This window comes from Clarias gariepinus, chromosome 16 (assembly GCF_024256425.1).
Source record: "Clarias gariepinus isolate MV-2021 ecotype Netherlands chromosome 16, CGAR_prim_01v2, whole genome shotgun sequence".
Taxonomy (NCBI): Eukaryota; Metazoa; Chordata; class Actinopteri; order Siluriformes; family Clariidae; genus Clarias; species Clarias gariepinus.
Window position 1 is genome coordinate 2306971 of NC_071115.1, and position 14488 is coordinate 2321458.

Sequence of the window (14488 nt, forward strand, 5' to 3'; positions counted from 1 at the left end):
AACAACTTGCCTGAGCACACAACTCCAGCATCTTTATGATGTTCACAGTTCTCTACTCCAAATCCTCTGTGTGAGCACTGATCTATGTAGCTCTCAGTTCCAGTACACTGAACATCATCCAGCCAGGTTGGTTCACTTCCCTGACCAAAGTGGGCATTATGAGGAGCGCTGACTGCTTTACCACATCCACGCTGTCTACACACCACCTCTGCATCCTTTAAGTCCCAGGAATGATCACACACTGTTCCCCACTGGGCGTTGTGCTGGATCTCCACTCGACCACAACAGTTACTCGTACTATTCACCAGTCTGATTTCATTATGAACTGATTTATTACATAAAAAAAGGAAATTATAATTTGGCAGTTTTTGCTCATGAGTTGTAAAGTAAAATAATCTTAAAACTTAAGCTATAAACAGGGTGTAGACAAGTTCAATAGAACAACATAGAGTTACTGATATTCTTACTATATTGCCAAAAGTATCAGCTCTTCTGCCTTCACATGCATGTGAACTTAAGTAAAATCCAATTCCTAATCCATAGGGTTTAATATCATTTTGGCCATCTCTTTGCAGCTTTAACAGCTTCAAATCTTCTGGGAAGGCTTTTCACGAGATTTAGAAGTCTGTTCATGGGAATTTTTCAACCATTCTTTCAGAAGGCATAAAAACTGCAGCTGTCACACCAGTCTTAAACAAACCTGGCCTTGACCCTGCTGATATGGGAAACTCCCGACCAATTTCAAATCTTTCGCTACTCTCAAAAATACTTAAAAAAATTGTTGCTGTTTAACTACAGTCCTATTTGTCATCTCATAATTTGTATGAATGTTTTCAATCCGGTTTTCGCCCTCACCACAGTACCGAGACAGCACTTCTTAAGGTTGTCAATGACCTTCTTATGGCCTCTGATGCTGGCTCTGTTAGCATTTTGATCTTTTAGATCTTTCTTCTGCATTTGATACTATCTCTCACAGTATTTACATTTCACGACTCTCTGCTCTTGGTATTTCTGGAACTGCCTTATCCTGGTTTACTTCTTATCTGTCTGACCGTCAACACTATATTACTTTCCGCCATGCTAAATCCTCTATCGCTCCTGTTTCTCATGGTGTTCCGCAAGGTTCTCTTCTTGACCCACTACCGTTCATTATCTACATGCTTCCTCTAGGTAAAATCATCCGTCATCATGGTTTATATTTTCACTGTTATGCAGACTACACTCAACTCTATATCAGTTTTCGACACTACCATCCCTTTCCCACTACCTTCATCTCAGCTTGTGTTGATGACATAAATGCTTGGATGACCAGTAACCTTCTCAAGCTCAATACTGATAAAACAGATTTTTTTACTTGTTGGTTCACCTAAAACTGTTGCTTCTTTCTGTACTGATACTGTTAACATTTCCGGGACCTTAGTTAGACCTTCCACCATCGTAGAAAATCTGGGTAGAAAAAAGCGTAGAAAAACCAAACTCACTCATCCATGTCTTTATAGACCTTGCATTGTGCACTGATGTGCAGTCATGTTTGAACAGGAAGGGGCCGTCCCCAAATGTTTACATTAAGTGAACAGTGTCATAAAAAATGTCCAAAGTGTCTTGTTATGTGGAAGCATTAAGAGGTTCTTTCATTGGCACTAAGGGTCCGAGCCCAACTCCTGAAAAATAACCCCACATCATAATCCCCCCTCCACACTTGGCAAAAAGCAGTCAGACAAGTACTGTTCACCTGGCAGCCCCAAACCCAGACTCGTCCATTGAACTGCCAGACAGAGAAATGTGATGCGTCATTCCAGAGAACACCTTTCAACTGCTCTAGGGTCTAGTGGTAGCATGTGTTACACCACTGAATCCGATACTTTGCATTGCACTTGGTGATGTAAGGCTTGGATGCAGGTACTTGGCCATGGAAACCCATTCCATAAAGCCCTCTATACACTGTTCTTAAGCCATCCGCTGACCCTGCTCTGTGATTTTACCTGGCCTACCACTTTATAACTCATTTGCTCATTTGAATGAGAGCTCAGTTGCTGTCATTTACAATCGTTTCCACTTTGTTATAATAGCACTAACAGTTGACTTTTGAAATTTTATGAAGTAACGTACTGTATTGCACAGGTGGCATCCTAACACGGTACCACACTGGAATTCACTGAGCTCCTGAGAGTGACCCATTCTTTCACAAATGTTTGTAGAAGCAGTCTGAATGCCTAAGTGCTTGTTTTAATACATCTGTAACCATGAAAGTGATTGAAGCACTTGAATTCAATGATTTAAATTGGTTAGCAATTTTTTTTGGCAATATAGTGTTGGTAGAACAACACTTCAACCCACTTATTCACCCATCACTGAGTAACAGCATTAATGTCTATGTCTATATAATAAAGCTATTTACATAATATATAAATTGTAGATAATAACTATGGAGGCAGATGATTCGCTGTGGCGACCCCTGAAAGGAAACAGCCGAAAGACAGCTTCAAATCTTCTGGCAAGGCTATTTACCAGATTTGGGTAAGAGATGCTATCTGGGAAGGTTTTCCACAAGGTTTAGGAGTGGGTACTAAGGAGTGGGTACTAAGGACTGTAGAGAAAGGTTACAGGATCCAGTTTGCACATCGCCCTCCGCGTTTCAACGGCGTGGTCTCCACTTCCGTGAAACCGGAAAGGGCGCATCTGCTGACCTTCGAATTGCAGATGTTGCTGGGAAAAGGGGCCATAGAACTTGTTCCCCTACGAGACAGAGAGTCAGGCTACTACAGTTGGTATTTCTTGGTTCCCAAGAGAGACGGGGGGCTGCGTCCAATTTTTCAATCCTCTCAGGCTGAACCGCTATCTCAAAAGGTCCAGGTTCAAAATGTTGACTGTCAAAATCATTGTTTCGCAAATCCAACCAAGGGATTGGTTTGTGACAATAGATCTGAAGGACGCATATTTTCACATAGAAATTTTGCCACAACACAGGAGGTTCCTGAGGTTTGCTTTTGGGGCAAAGCTTACCAGTATCGGGTTCTTCCATTTGGTGTAGCTCTTTCACCGCGCTCAAGGGCCAATCCCCGAAGGCAAATAAGGGTTACGCGCCAGGGGCCTCGTACCCTTTCTATGTGGTTCAGACCCCGGTTTCTGACTTTGGGTCCCACTCTAGGTCTATCTCGTCGTCGCAAAATGCTAACGACAAACGCTTCCCTTACGGGCTGGGGTGCGGTCTTAGATGGCCTTCCAGCCCAAGGGAGCTGGAGAGGCCATCTTCTTGCATGGCACATCAATTGCCTCGAAATTATGGCTCTATTTTTGGCCCTGAAGCACTTCCTCCAGCAGTTGAGAGGCTACCATATCCCAGTGCGGGGGGACAACACTGCAGTAGTCTCATACATAAATTGCCAGACGGACTGTGCTCGCGCCGCTTAAACAAGCTAGTGCACCAGGTTCTGCTTTGGGCACAGGATAAGTTCCTGTCCCTCAGGGCGATTCACATTCCAGGGCATATAAATGTGGGAGCAGACTTGCTATCCAGACAAGCTGTGACACACAGGGAATGGAGACTCCACCCCGAAGTAGTCTGTCAAATCTGGGAAAGATTTTATGTAGCATAGGTGGTCCTCTTTGCCTCAGGAGGGACAGCACAATGTCCCCTCTACTACTCTCTGACTTCTCCAGCTCCCCTGGGTCTGGACGTGATGGACCATACATAGCCCAAATTACGCCTTTACGCGTTTCCTCCGATACCTCTGCTCCCCTAAACTACTGTTCCTTCTTGGGACTTATCTATTGTGCTCAAAGGTCTGATTGATACCCCTTTTGAACCACTAGAGCCAGCGCTTGTCAGGTTTCAGACTCTCAAGATGGTTTTTCTCATGGCCGTTACTTCTCTGAAGAAAATTAAAGATCTGCAGGCTTTGTCAGTCTCTCTATCCTGCCTAGACTTTGCCCCTGGGCTAGTCAAAGCTATTCTGCATCCTCATCCGAACTATCTCCTGAAAGTTCCATTCTCAACCATGCACCCAGTTGTTTTCGAAGCATTCTGTCCTCTGCCTTTTACAACTCCGGAGCAGGAAAGACTTCACCTACTCTGTCCAGCACGTGCTCTTCAGATTTACGTCCACCATACTAGCCAGTGGCGTAAGTCAGAGCAGCTTTTCCAGCTACGGGGGCCGCAACCGGGGGGGCGGCCGCCACCAAACGTTGTCACATTGGGTAAAAGATGCTATTGCCCTAGCCTATGAGGCGCATGGTCTCATTTTGCCTCTAGGAATCAGGGCTCATTCGACCAGGGGGATTGCCTCATCTATTGCGCTGGCAAGAGGTGTCCCCCTGCAGCAAGTGTGTCATGCGGCAGGTTGGTCCTCTCCGCATACATTTGTCAGATTTTATAGTCTGGATGTTCATGCTACTCCGGGCTCATGGGTCCCTGAGTCAGCCTCTCAGAGCTAGCTCTGAGACCTCCTTGGCCTTTGTGCACACACGCTACACAACCCTGGGGTCCAGACAGTTGCAGTGTGGTGGTGTTGGTATTCTCATTCCCATAGCGTTTTCACGCAGCAGTGTAGCTTTTTGAAAGCGAACATCTCGGGTTTCATCGCTGTAACCCTGTTTCCTGAAAAAGCAGGAACGAGATGCTGCGCTTCAATGCTGCACTGCTTGCGTGACTGGACGTCCTTTCAGACAAAATTGATCTGATTTCTAACTTCTATTTATAACCTGCAGGTGCGCTTCATCAGATAACGTCACCTGACCGAGGGTATATATGTCAAAATTTGGTGTGGTTGATATGCTTCACAACCGTCAACACAGAAGGATGTTCCCATAGCGTTTTCACGCAGCATCTCGTTCCCCCTTTTTCAAGGAACAGGGTTACAGCAAAGTAACCCGAGACGTTCACCTGGCAACCTCAAACCCAGACTCGTCCATCGGACTGCCAGACAGAGAAATGTGATTCGTCACTCTAGAAAGCACCTCTCCGCTGCTCTAGAGTCCAGTGGTAGCATGTGTTACACCACTGCATCCGATACTTTGCATTGCACTTTGGTGATGTAAGGCTTGGATGCAGCTACTCGGCCATTGAAACGCATTCCATTATAGAGCCCTCTACACACTGTTCTTAAGCTAATCTGAAGGCCACATGAAGTTTGGAGGTCTGTAGCTATTGACTCTGCAGAAAGTTGGCAACCTCTGTGCACCATTCAAATGTAAGTAAGACCAAGCAATTTCCCTCTGGGATTAATAAAGTCCTTTGAATCTTGAATCCATGCGTGTCAGCATTCGCTGACCCTGCTCTGTGATTTTACGTGGACTACCACTTCATGACTGAGTTGCTGTCATTCACAATCGTTTCCACTTTGTTATAATAGCACTAACAGTTGACTGTGGAATATTTCGTGGTAAGGAAATATAATAACTTATTGCACAGGTGGCATCCTAACACGGTACCACACTAGAATTCACTGAGCTCCTGAGAGTGACCAATTCTTTCACAAATGTTTGTAGAAGCAGTCTGAATGCCTAAGTGCTTGTTTTTATACACCTGTAACCATGAAAGTGATTGGAGCACTTAAACTCAATGATTTGGATCGGTGAGTGATTTTTTTTTGGCAATATAGTGTTGGTAGAACAATATTTTAACCCACTTATTCACCCAGCACTGAGTAACAGCATTAATGTCTATGTCTATATAATAAAGCTATTTACATGATGTATGAATTATAGATAATAACTGGCAGCTATTTGAATAGCTTAAATAAGTTAATTAGCCAGTCAGAATAATATTCTCTTTGCTCTTACCTACAGTGATGGTAATGGAGCTGCTCCTGGATGATGTGGAGTTACTTTCCCTGTATGTGTAGTCACAGGTGTACTGGCCCTGATGTGATTCATCTACAGTCAGAGTAAATGTTGTTGTAGTCTCTGCAGTTTGCTTCTTTATTGATGTCCCATTTTTATACAAGCTGAAGTCTACAGAGATGCATGTTGGGCTGGGTGTGGAACATCTGAACTGAAGGACTTCTCCAGGTGAGACCACAGAGTTTGGAGAGGTCCGAGTCAGTGTGGGAATCTGCAAATCTGATGATAGAAAAACTATATTTCATATTTTTAAAAGTATATTTACTTTAAGTGTTTTTTTTATTCTTCAACCAAAACAAAACAAAACAAAACGAAAACAAAAAGAAAACAAAAAAAGCTTACTTAAGCACACAACTCCAGCATCTTCATGATGTCCACAGTTCTCTACTCCAAATCCTTTGTGGGAGCAAATATTTAGCATTCTCTCAGTTCCAGTACACTGAACATTATCCAGCCAGGTTGGTTCACTTCCCTGACCAAAGTGGGCATTACGAGGAGCGCTGACTGCTTTAGCACATCCAAGCTGTCTACACACCACCTCTGCGTCCTTTAAGTCCCAGGAATGATCACACACTGTTCCCCACTGGGCTTTGTGCCGGATCTCCACTCGACCACAACAGTTACTTGTACTATTCACTAGTCTGATCTCATTGCCTAAATTATTATATGAAAAGACAAAAGGGTTTTTGCTAATCAATGACTATTATTATCAATGATAATTGCATGTTTGCTTATCTATTATCAACTCTGTATTGGGTAAAAATTGTTCATTCAACCAAAATATAAAGATCTCTAGAGAGACTAAAAGTTAAGCTAAGAGGAAACAAACAAACAAAAAAATAGCATAATGTGATATGTTTTAGCCATACATGTGGCAGCAGCTCACAGATAAAAATCTAATACAGATCAAGAGGTGATGATAATGTTTAAATCAAACATTAAAATCAAGGGGAAATGGGATCCCTTTAACTTTAACGGGGACATGATTGTTGGTGCCGGATTGGCTGGTTGGGCATTTTATAAACTTCTTGGCTCTTGGAATTTTGTTCAGCAGTCTTTGTGAGAAGAGGATCTTCAGGCAGAAATTTCTTTTTGATGGGAGAGATCAAAGGAGAATGACAGATATGTTACAGCTGAAAGAAATTCAACAGAAACTCATTATGTAAAAGAAATAAGTCACATTCCTCCACTGCCGATGCTCATGTGCCAATTTTAAGAGGTTTTGGTAATACATATCAAAGGAAGGCGAAGAGGACAAAGGCAGAGCAGAGGACAAAGTGGTGGAAGCTGAGAAAGGAAGAATGTTGTGAAGTCTTTAGGGAGGAGTTGAGACAGGCTATAGGTGGTCAGGAGGTGCTTTCAGTTGACTGGACAACTACAGCCAATGTGATCAGGGAGACAGGTAGGAGGGTACTTGGTGTATCATCAGGTAAGGGGAAAGTGGACAAGGAGACTTGGTGGTGGAATGAGGAAGTCCAGGAGTGTATACAGGGAAAAAGGCTAGCTAAGAAGAAGTGGGACACTGAGAGGACTGAAGAGAGTAGACAGGAGCAGGGGGATGCAGAGTAAGGTGAAGGTAGAGGTGGCAAAGGCCATACAAAGAGCATATGAGGACTTGTATGCTAGGCTAGACAGTAAGGAGGGAGAGGGGGATCTGTACAGGTTGGCAGGGCAGAAAGATAGAGATGGGAAGGATGTGCAGCAGGTTAGAGTGATTAAAGATAGAGATGTAAATGTACTGACAGATGCCAGGAGGGTGATGGGAAGATGGAAGGAGTACTTTAAGGAGTTGATGAATGAGAAAAAACGAAAGAGAACAAAGGGTAGAAGAGGTGACTGTTGTGGAACAGGAAGTAGCAAATATTGGTAGAAGTGAGGTGAGAAGGGCGTTGAAGAGGATGAAGAGTGGAAAGGCTGTTGGTCCTGATGACATACCTGTGGAGGTATGGAAGTGCTTAGGAGAGGTGGCAGTAGAGTTTTTGACAAGTTTGTTTAACAAGATCTTGGAGAGTGAGAGGATTCCAGAGGAATGGAGGAGAAGTGTATTGGTGCCAATTTTTAAGAACAAGGGAGATGTGCAAAGCTGTGGCAATTATAGAGGTATAAAGCTAATGAGCCAGACAATGAAGCTGTGGGAAAGAGTAGTGGAAGCTAGGTTAAGGGCAGAGGTGAGCATTTGTGAGCAGCAATATGGTTTTATGCCTAGAAAGAGTACATCAGATGCAGTATTTGCTTTGAGGATGCTGGCGGAGAAGTACAGAGAAGGTAACAGGGAGTTGCATTGTGTCTTTTTAGATTTAGAGAAAGCGTATGACAGGGTGCCAAGAGAGGAGCTGTGGTATTGTATGAGGAAGTCTGGAGTGGCAGAGAAGTATGTTAGAGTGGTGCAGGACATGTATGAGAGCTGTAAGACAGTGGTAAGATGTGCTGTAGGTGTGACAGAAGAGTTCAAGGTGGAGGTGGGTCTGCATCAAGGATCGGCTCTAAGCCCCTTTTTGTTTGCTCTGGTGATGGACAGGTTGACAGATGAGGTAAGACAGGAGTCCCCATGGACTATGATGTTTGCAGATGACATTGTGCTTTGTAGCGAGAGCAGGGAACAGGTGGAGGAAAATTTGGAGAGGTGGAGGTATGCTCTGGAAAGCAGAGGAATGAAGGTTAGCCGCAGCAAGACGGAATACATGTGTGTAAATGAGAGGAACCCAGGAGGATCGGTGAGGCTACAGGGAGCAGAGGTAAAGAAGGTGCAGGATTTTAAGTACTTGGGGTCAACGGTCCAGAGCAACGGAGAGTGTGGAAAGGAGGTGAAGAGGCAGGTACAGGCAGGTTGGAATGGGTGGAGAAAAGTGTCAGGTGTGTTGTGCGATAAAAGAGTATCAGCAAGAATGAAAGGAAAGGTGTACAGGACAGTGGTGAGACCAGCGATGCTCTACGGCTTAGAGACAGTGGCGCTGAAGAAAAGACAGGAGGCAGAGTTGGAGGTAGCAGAGCTGAAGATGTTGAGGTTCTCTTTGGGAGTGACAAGGATGGATAGGATTTAGAATGAGTTTATCAGAGGGACAACCCACGTTAGATGCTTTGGAGATAAAGTCAGAGAGGCCAGATTGAGGTGGTTTGGACATGTTCAGAGGAGAGATTGTGAATATATCGGTAGAAGGATGCTGAGGTTGGAACTGCCAGGCAGGAGGTCTAGAGGAAGACCAAGGAGGAGATTTATGGATACAGTGAGAGAGGACATGAAGTTAGTTGGTGTGAGAGAAGAGGATGCAGAGGATAGGGTTAGATGGAGGCAGATGATTCGCTGTGGCGACCCCTGAAAGGGAACAGCCGAAAGACAAAGAAGAGTAATACATATCAACTATTTCAATACATAGCAAGCTGCAATGTAATGTGTTTTCTGACACGTTTCTATCAAAGCCAGCATTTACTGTTTCAACAATTCGTCCAATTGAAACTCATCTGTGGGATCGGACCAGACAAACTAAGTTTTCACTTAATACATATGTATCAGTGAGCCTGGCCACCCATGACCCTGACACCAGTTCACAAAAGGGAGTTCATTTATTTTTGCCTTAAAATGGTTTAATGTAGTATCCTCTCTGCTCTTACCCACAGTAATGGTAATGGAGCTGCTCCTGGATGATGTGGAGTTACTTTCCCTGTATGTGTAGTCACAGGTGTACTGGCCCTGATGTGATTCATCTACAGTCAGAGTAAATGTTGTTGTAGTTTCTGCAGTTTGCTTCTTTAATAATGTCCCAGTTTTATACAAACTAAAGTCCACAGAGATGCATGTTGGGCTGGGTGTGAAACATCTGAACTGAAGGACTTCTCCAGGTGAGACCACAGAGTTTGGGGAGATCCGAGTCAGTGTGGGACTCTGCAAATCTTATACAGTAGTATTAAGAGTATATATTTAATAATTTTGTAAATATATTTATTTAAATGCTTTTAATTTTTTTTTATTTAAAAACAGACAAAGTCAAAAAAGCTTACTTGAGCACACAACTCCAGCATCTTCATGATGTCTACAGTTCTTGACCCCTAATCCCTTGTAGGAGCAAACATCTAGTATCCTCTCCGTTCCAGAACACTGAACATCATCCATCCAGGTTGCTTCACTTCCTTGACCAAAGCGGGCATTATGAGGAGCGCTGACTGCTTTACCACATCCAAGCTGTCGACACACCACCTCTGCATCCTTTAAGTCCCAGGAATGATCACACACTGTTCCCCACTGGGCGTTGTGTTGGATCTCTACTCGACCACAACAGTTCCTCGTACCATTGACAAGCCTGATCTCTTTACCTATTTCATAAAAAGACAAAATGGTTTTACTTATCAATGGTTTTGTGTCACTTCTGTCTTTGAGCAGAAAAAATTAAATAATAGTACAAACTATGCCAGATTGCTAAATTCAAACTGGGGCAATTGATGGCGTACTGGTATTTGAAAATGATTGATATATACAGTAGATAGATTAATAGATCGATAGATAGACAGACATTTAAAAATATATTCCATTTGATGGCATGTTCCAACATGTCCACTCCTTTCTTAGAACATAAAGTATAGTGACAATCCCAAAAAAAAGTCATCTCCATGCAGTGAAACCTTGGATTACAAGCATAATTTGTTCCGAAAGTGGGCTTGTATCCCAAAACACGAAATTTTAAAATAAAGTTTAAAATAATTTAAACTCAATTTATGCATTCCACGGCCCCCAAAAATAAATACATAAAAATAATGAACACAAAATATAAAATAAAAATAAACCAACGGGAGACGATTACCCACAAAAAAACGAAAAAACGTTGGCTCAGTTGTGATCACATGATGCTTGGTGTCAAAACAAGAAGTGCATGCGTGATACATGACACTCAGTACTCGTAAACCAAGACTTGCTCGTCAAAATTTATTACAAATCATTGCTCGTCTTGCGGAACACTTGCAAACCGCGTTACTCACAATCTGAGGTTTCACTGAAGAGGCAGAATGTAAAGCTGCAAAAAGCTGAAAAAAAATAATGTGACTTGTTTGGTTATTAGTTATCTAGCAATTTGAACTCTTCTGTGGGATCAAATCAGACATGTTTTTCTCCATATGTGCATCAATGAGCTTTGGGAGCCCATGACCTTTTGCTGGTTCACCAGTTGTCCTTCCTTGGAGCACTTTTTTGTAAGTACTGACCATACTAGGAATACAAGAGCTGCTATTTTGGAGATGCTCTAAACTAGTCTTTTAGACATCCTAATGTAGCGGTTAACTGTTGAAAATGGCTCAAATCCTCATGCTTGCACATTTTTTCTGCTGCCAACATATCAATTTAAAAAACTGACTCTTCACTAGCTGCCTAATATTTTCCACCTCTTGACAGGTACCATTGTAATCAATGTTCATGTAATTTGTCAATAGTTTTAATGTTATGGCTGATTATTATATTTCAAGGTAAAGTGTAGATATAGTTTCCTTATCACCTATAGTTTGTTAAAGGTAATTTACCCACATTTGTAAGTACTTGCCCTTCTAGTCGTACTAGGAGGGCTCCTCCTTTTACTGGACAGTCCTTAAGCAGATTACCAAACTTTCCACAGTAAAAACAGGCTCATTCCACCCGTTGGCATCACTGCTTCCAAGAGGGGATGTGACTTCTGTCCACCTGCATTGGTTCCCCCTGCTCACTTTGTCATGGTGGAAAAGATACATGAGTTCTCCTGAGTGGCGCCTTACTGGTTGGTCTCCGGAGACAAATGTACGAGTCACCAGGTGGACCTGATGAATGCAGATAGTTGAGACTGTGAATCCAGTCTGTGTTGTGGTCAAGAAAACGGGAGTGTTTGATCAATGTTGTGAATCCAGTCAGCGTTGTAACAGAGACAAATTTTGACACAAGGTTGTGGCCGAAGAGCAGAAGTGTTTGATCAGTGGCGTGAAATCTGATAGAGTAGTGCCAAATCCAAAACATGAGATGCAAGGGGAAAACAAGGGACAAAAGCAAACTTGGTCAATGAACGTGAAAACCAATCAGTGAAAAACATGAAAGAAGTGTGCAGAGAGCATGCAATAATCCGGCAGCAAGAATGCACGCTGAGCTTCCTTAAACAGTGGAAGAAATCAGCTGTGAATCTGAGCTGTGAGTTTCAGGTGTGTGAAGAGGAAAAAAGAAGCATGACAGCATGGGAAAAGAAAGGTCAAAGGGCCAGGGTCATGACAATTCCAGAGTGATGGGCGTGTCAGGGTGAGAAGGGAAGGACATGAAGCGATGCTCCCATCATGCATAGTGTCCACTGTACAAGCCTCAGGAGACAGTGATATGATCTGGGGTTGATCAGTTACTCAGGTCTAGACTCAGTAACGTTATGGGGCAATAAAATGAAGTCAGCTGACCACCTGAATGTACTGAATCACCAGAGGATCACATCTATGGAGGGTTTCTTCCCCGATGGCACGGAACATATTCCAGGACTCCGAGTGTGAAAGAATGCTTCTGTGTGCACGAGGAAGCATTTTCTCTTTAATTTTTTTGGAAAGCCAAAGGTGGTCAGTGAAGTCTTGGTGTGTGTCTGATTTTTTTGTGTGTGTATCTGTTATGAATATTAATTAATTATTTTTAAATAAAAAATTAATTGTAAGACCAAAATTAAAACAATATTTTGTCCCCTTGCTGAACTGGAAATCATGCTTTTAAGTTTATTAAGGTGTTGTATTCCAGGGGTTAAAGTTACTGAAGCCAGTGTACCAAATCCTCTAGTTTTAGTATCACTTTGACTTTGTATTTGTCTGCTAATAAAATAAAAAAAATGCTACAGTATCGAACATACAGCATTACAGTATGAAAGATGTGTTCTGTACCTGAGCAAAAGACGCCTACGTCTTCATTGTGGTCACAGTTCCCTGAGTCAGATCCAGCATGAGAGCATTGTGTGATTTCACTTTCATTTCCAGAGCACCGAACATCATCCAGCCATATCGGGCCACTTCCCTTACCAAAGCGTGCAGTGAGAGAGTGGTTAATGGCCTTACCACATTCAGCCTGTCTACAAACCACCTGTGTAGCAGTAATTTCCCAGAAGTCATCACACACTGTTCCCCACTGGCCATTGTGCAGGATCTCCACTCTGCCGATACAGGAGTCACTGCCTGCAGCTAAGCGAATGTTAGAGCCATCTGAGACAAACAGTAAAATGTATATTAACATTATGATAATGAACTTTATTTCAAGAAACTGAACCAGAAATCAGGTCAGCACATTTATTATATTTATGAAGATCAAATCATTTGCGCTTTACTCTATGCTAATATCTTTAATTTCAGAAACAAATATAACAATAACAATAGAAAGACTTTTTAAAACATTAAAGGTTAAAAACAAAGAAAGAGTAACAATATATACTTTATGATAAAGAGTTTAAATAGCGATAAAAAGTTTTTAGAAATAAATTCTATTTTTTTTTCAAATGAAAACACACTCACCCCCCAGCAGAGGAGCAGTAAGAACACTGGCTATAAAGAGAAAAATAAATAATTTATTTAAACCAGAGATAAAAAAAATCCAAACTAAGTTTAAAAAAACCTGACCTATATTTGTGGTATAGTGATCCTGCCAGCCACAACTAACATACATGCTGCAAGGGGTGTTCAGGCCAAACTGGGACTTTTCATTGTGCAGAATAACAGAATACAGTTTTGAGAGTTAATTTTTTTCTCCATTTTTCCTTTATTTCTCTAAATGATCTCCTGATACACTTATGTACTCATACCGGCTTGGAAACCATCAAAGTAGTACATTTTCTCAGTATACCAGAATGATGATTGGACTGCCTGCTTCACATCTGAAATAATTTTTAAAAATAGATTTTATGCTGTCATTTTGGTTTGAATAAAAAAAACAACACAAAATACTGAAAAAAACAAAAAACAAAAATACAGCCCCTTGGTATAATAATCACAAATGCACTTAAACATTAGAGCCTATTGGCATGAAACTAAATTGCTAATAGTTGAAAATGCATTGAAAGAGAAGTTCTTGGGCTAAAGAAAAGGTTTTAGTGCTGTCAGATTAGGTAATCTCTTCACGCTAATAGTTTATTTAACACTTTTAGCAAAGTTAATTAGGAATTATAACAAAAAAACATGTACACCATCAATACATTTTGCTTTTATTGTTTGCTATTATTATTATTAATATTATTATTATTATTATTATTATTTGAATAAAAAATTACATTTTACTAGAAAAATAAATGGATCAGAATGAAATGCCATGTAAAACATCTACACCCTTTTATCTCTCACCTTTATCCATCATGCAGTGGCAGCAGCAGTGACACTAATAGCAATGACATAAGGGTAAGATACATGAAGAGGAAACCACAACTTCTACATCACTGACTTTCGTTCTGTAGCACTGAACTCATGTAAGATGAAGTGCTTTAAAAGGCTGCTCTAAGACTTCTTCCTCTTATCTTACCCAACACACTGGAACCACTACAATTTGCATACCATCAAAGTCACACAACAGATGACATCTGCACTTCTACACCTGCACCACTGAGAGCATGGAGGATGTGCTGATCAGCTGAGCTCATCATCTGTACTGAGCTCCCTGACTTGCACTCTAGCTACAGCAAACGGTAGCTGCACCAAG

At 41.9% G+C, this 14488-nt stretch overlaps 1 pseudogene; it reads right to left on the reverse strand.

Annotated features, from left to right (window-relative positions):
- Positions 1 to 14488, reverse strand: part of LOC128544917 (deleted in malignant brain tumors 1 protein-like) — a 99030-nt pseudogene that overhangs the window by 31068 nt on the left and 53474 nt on the right.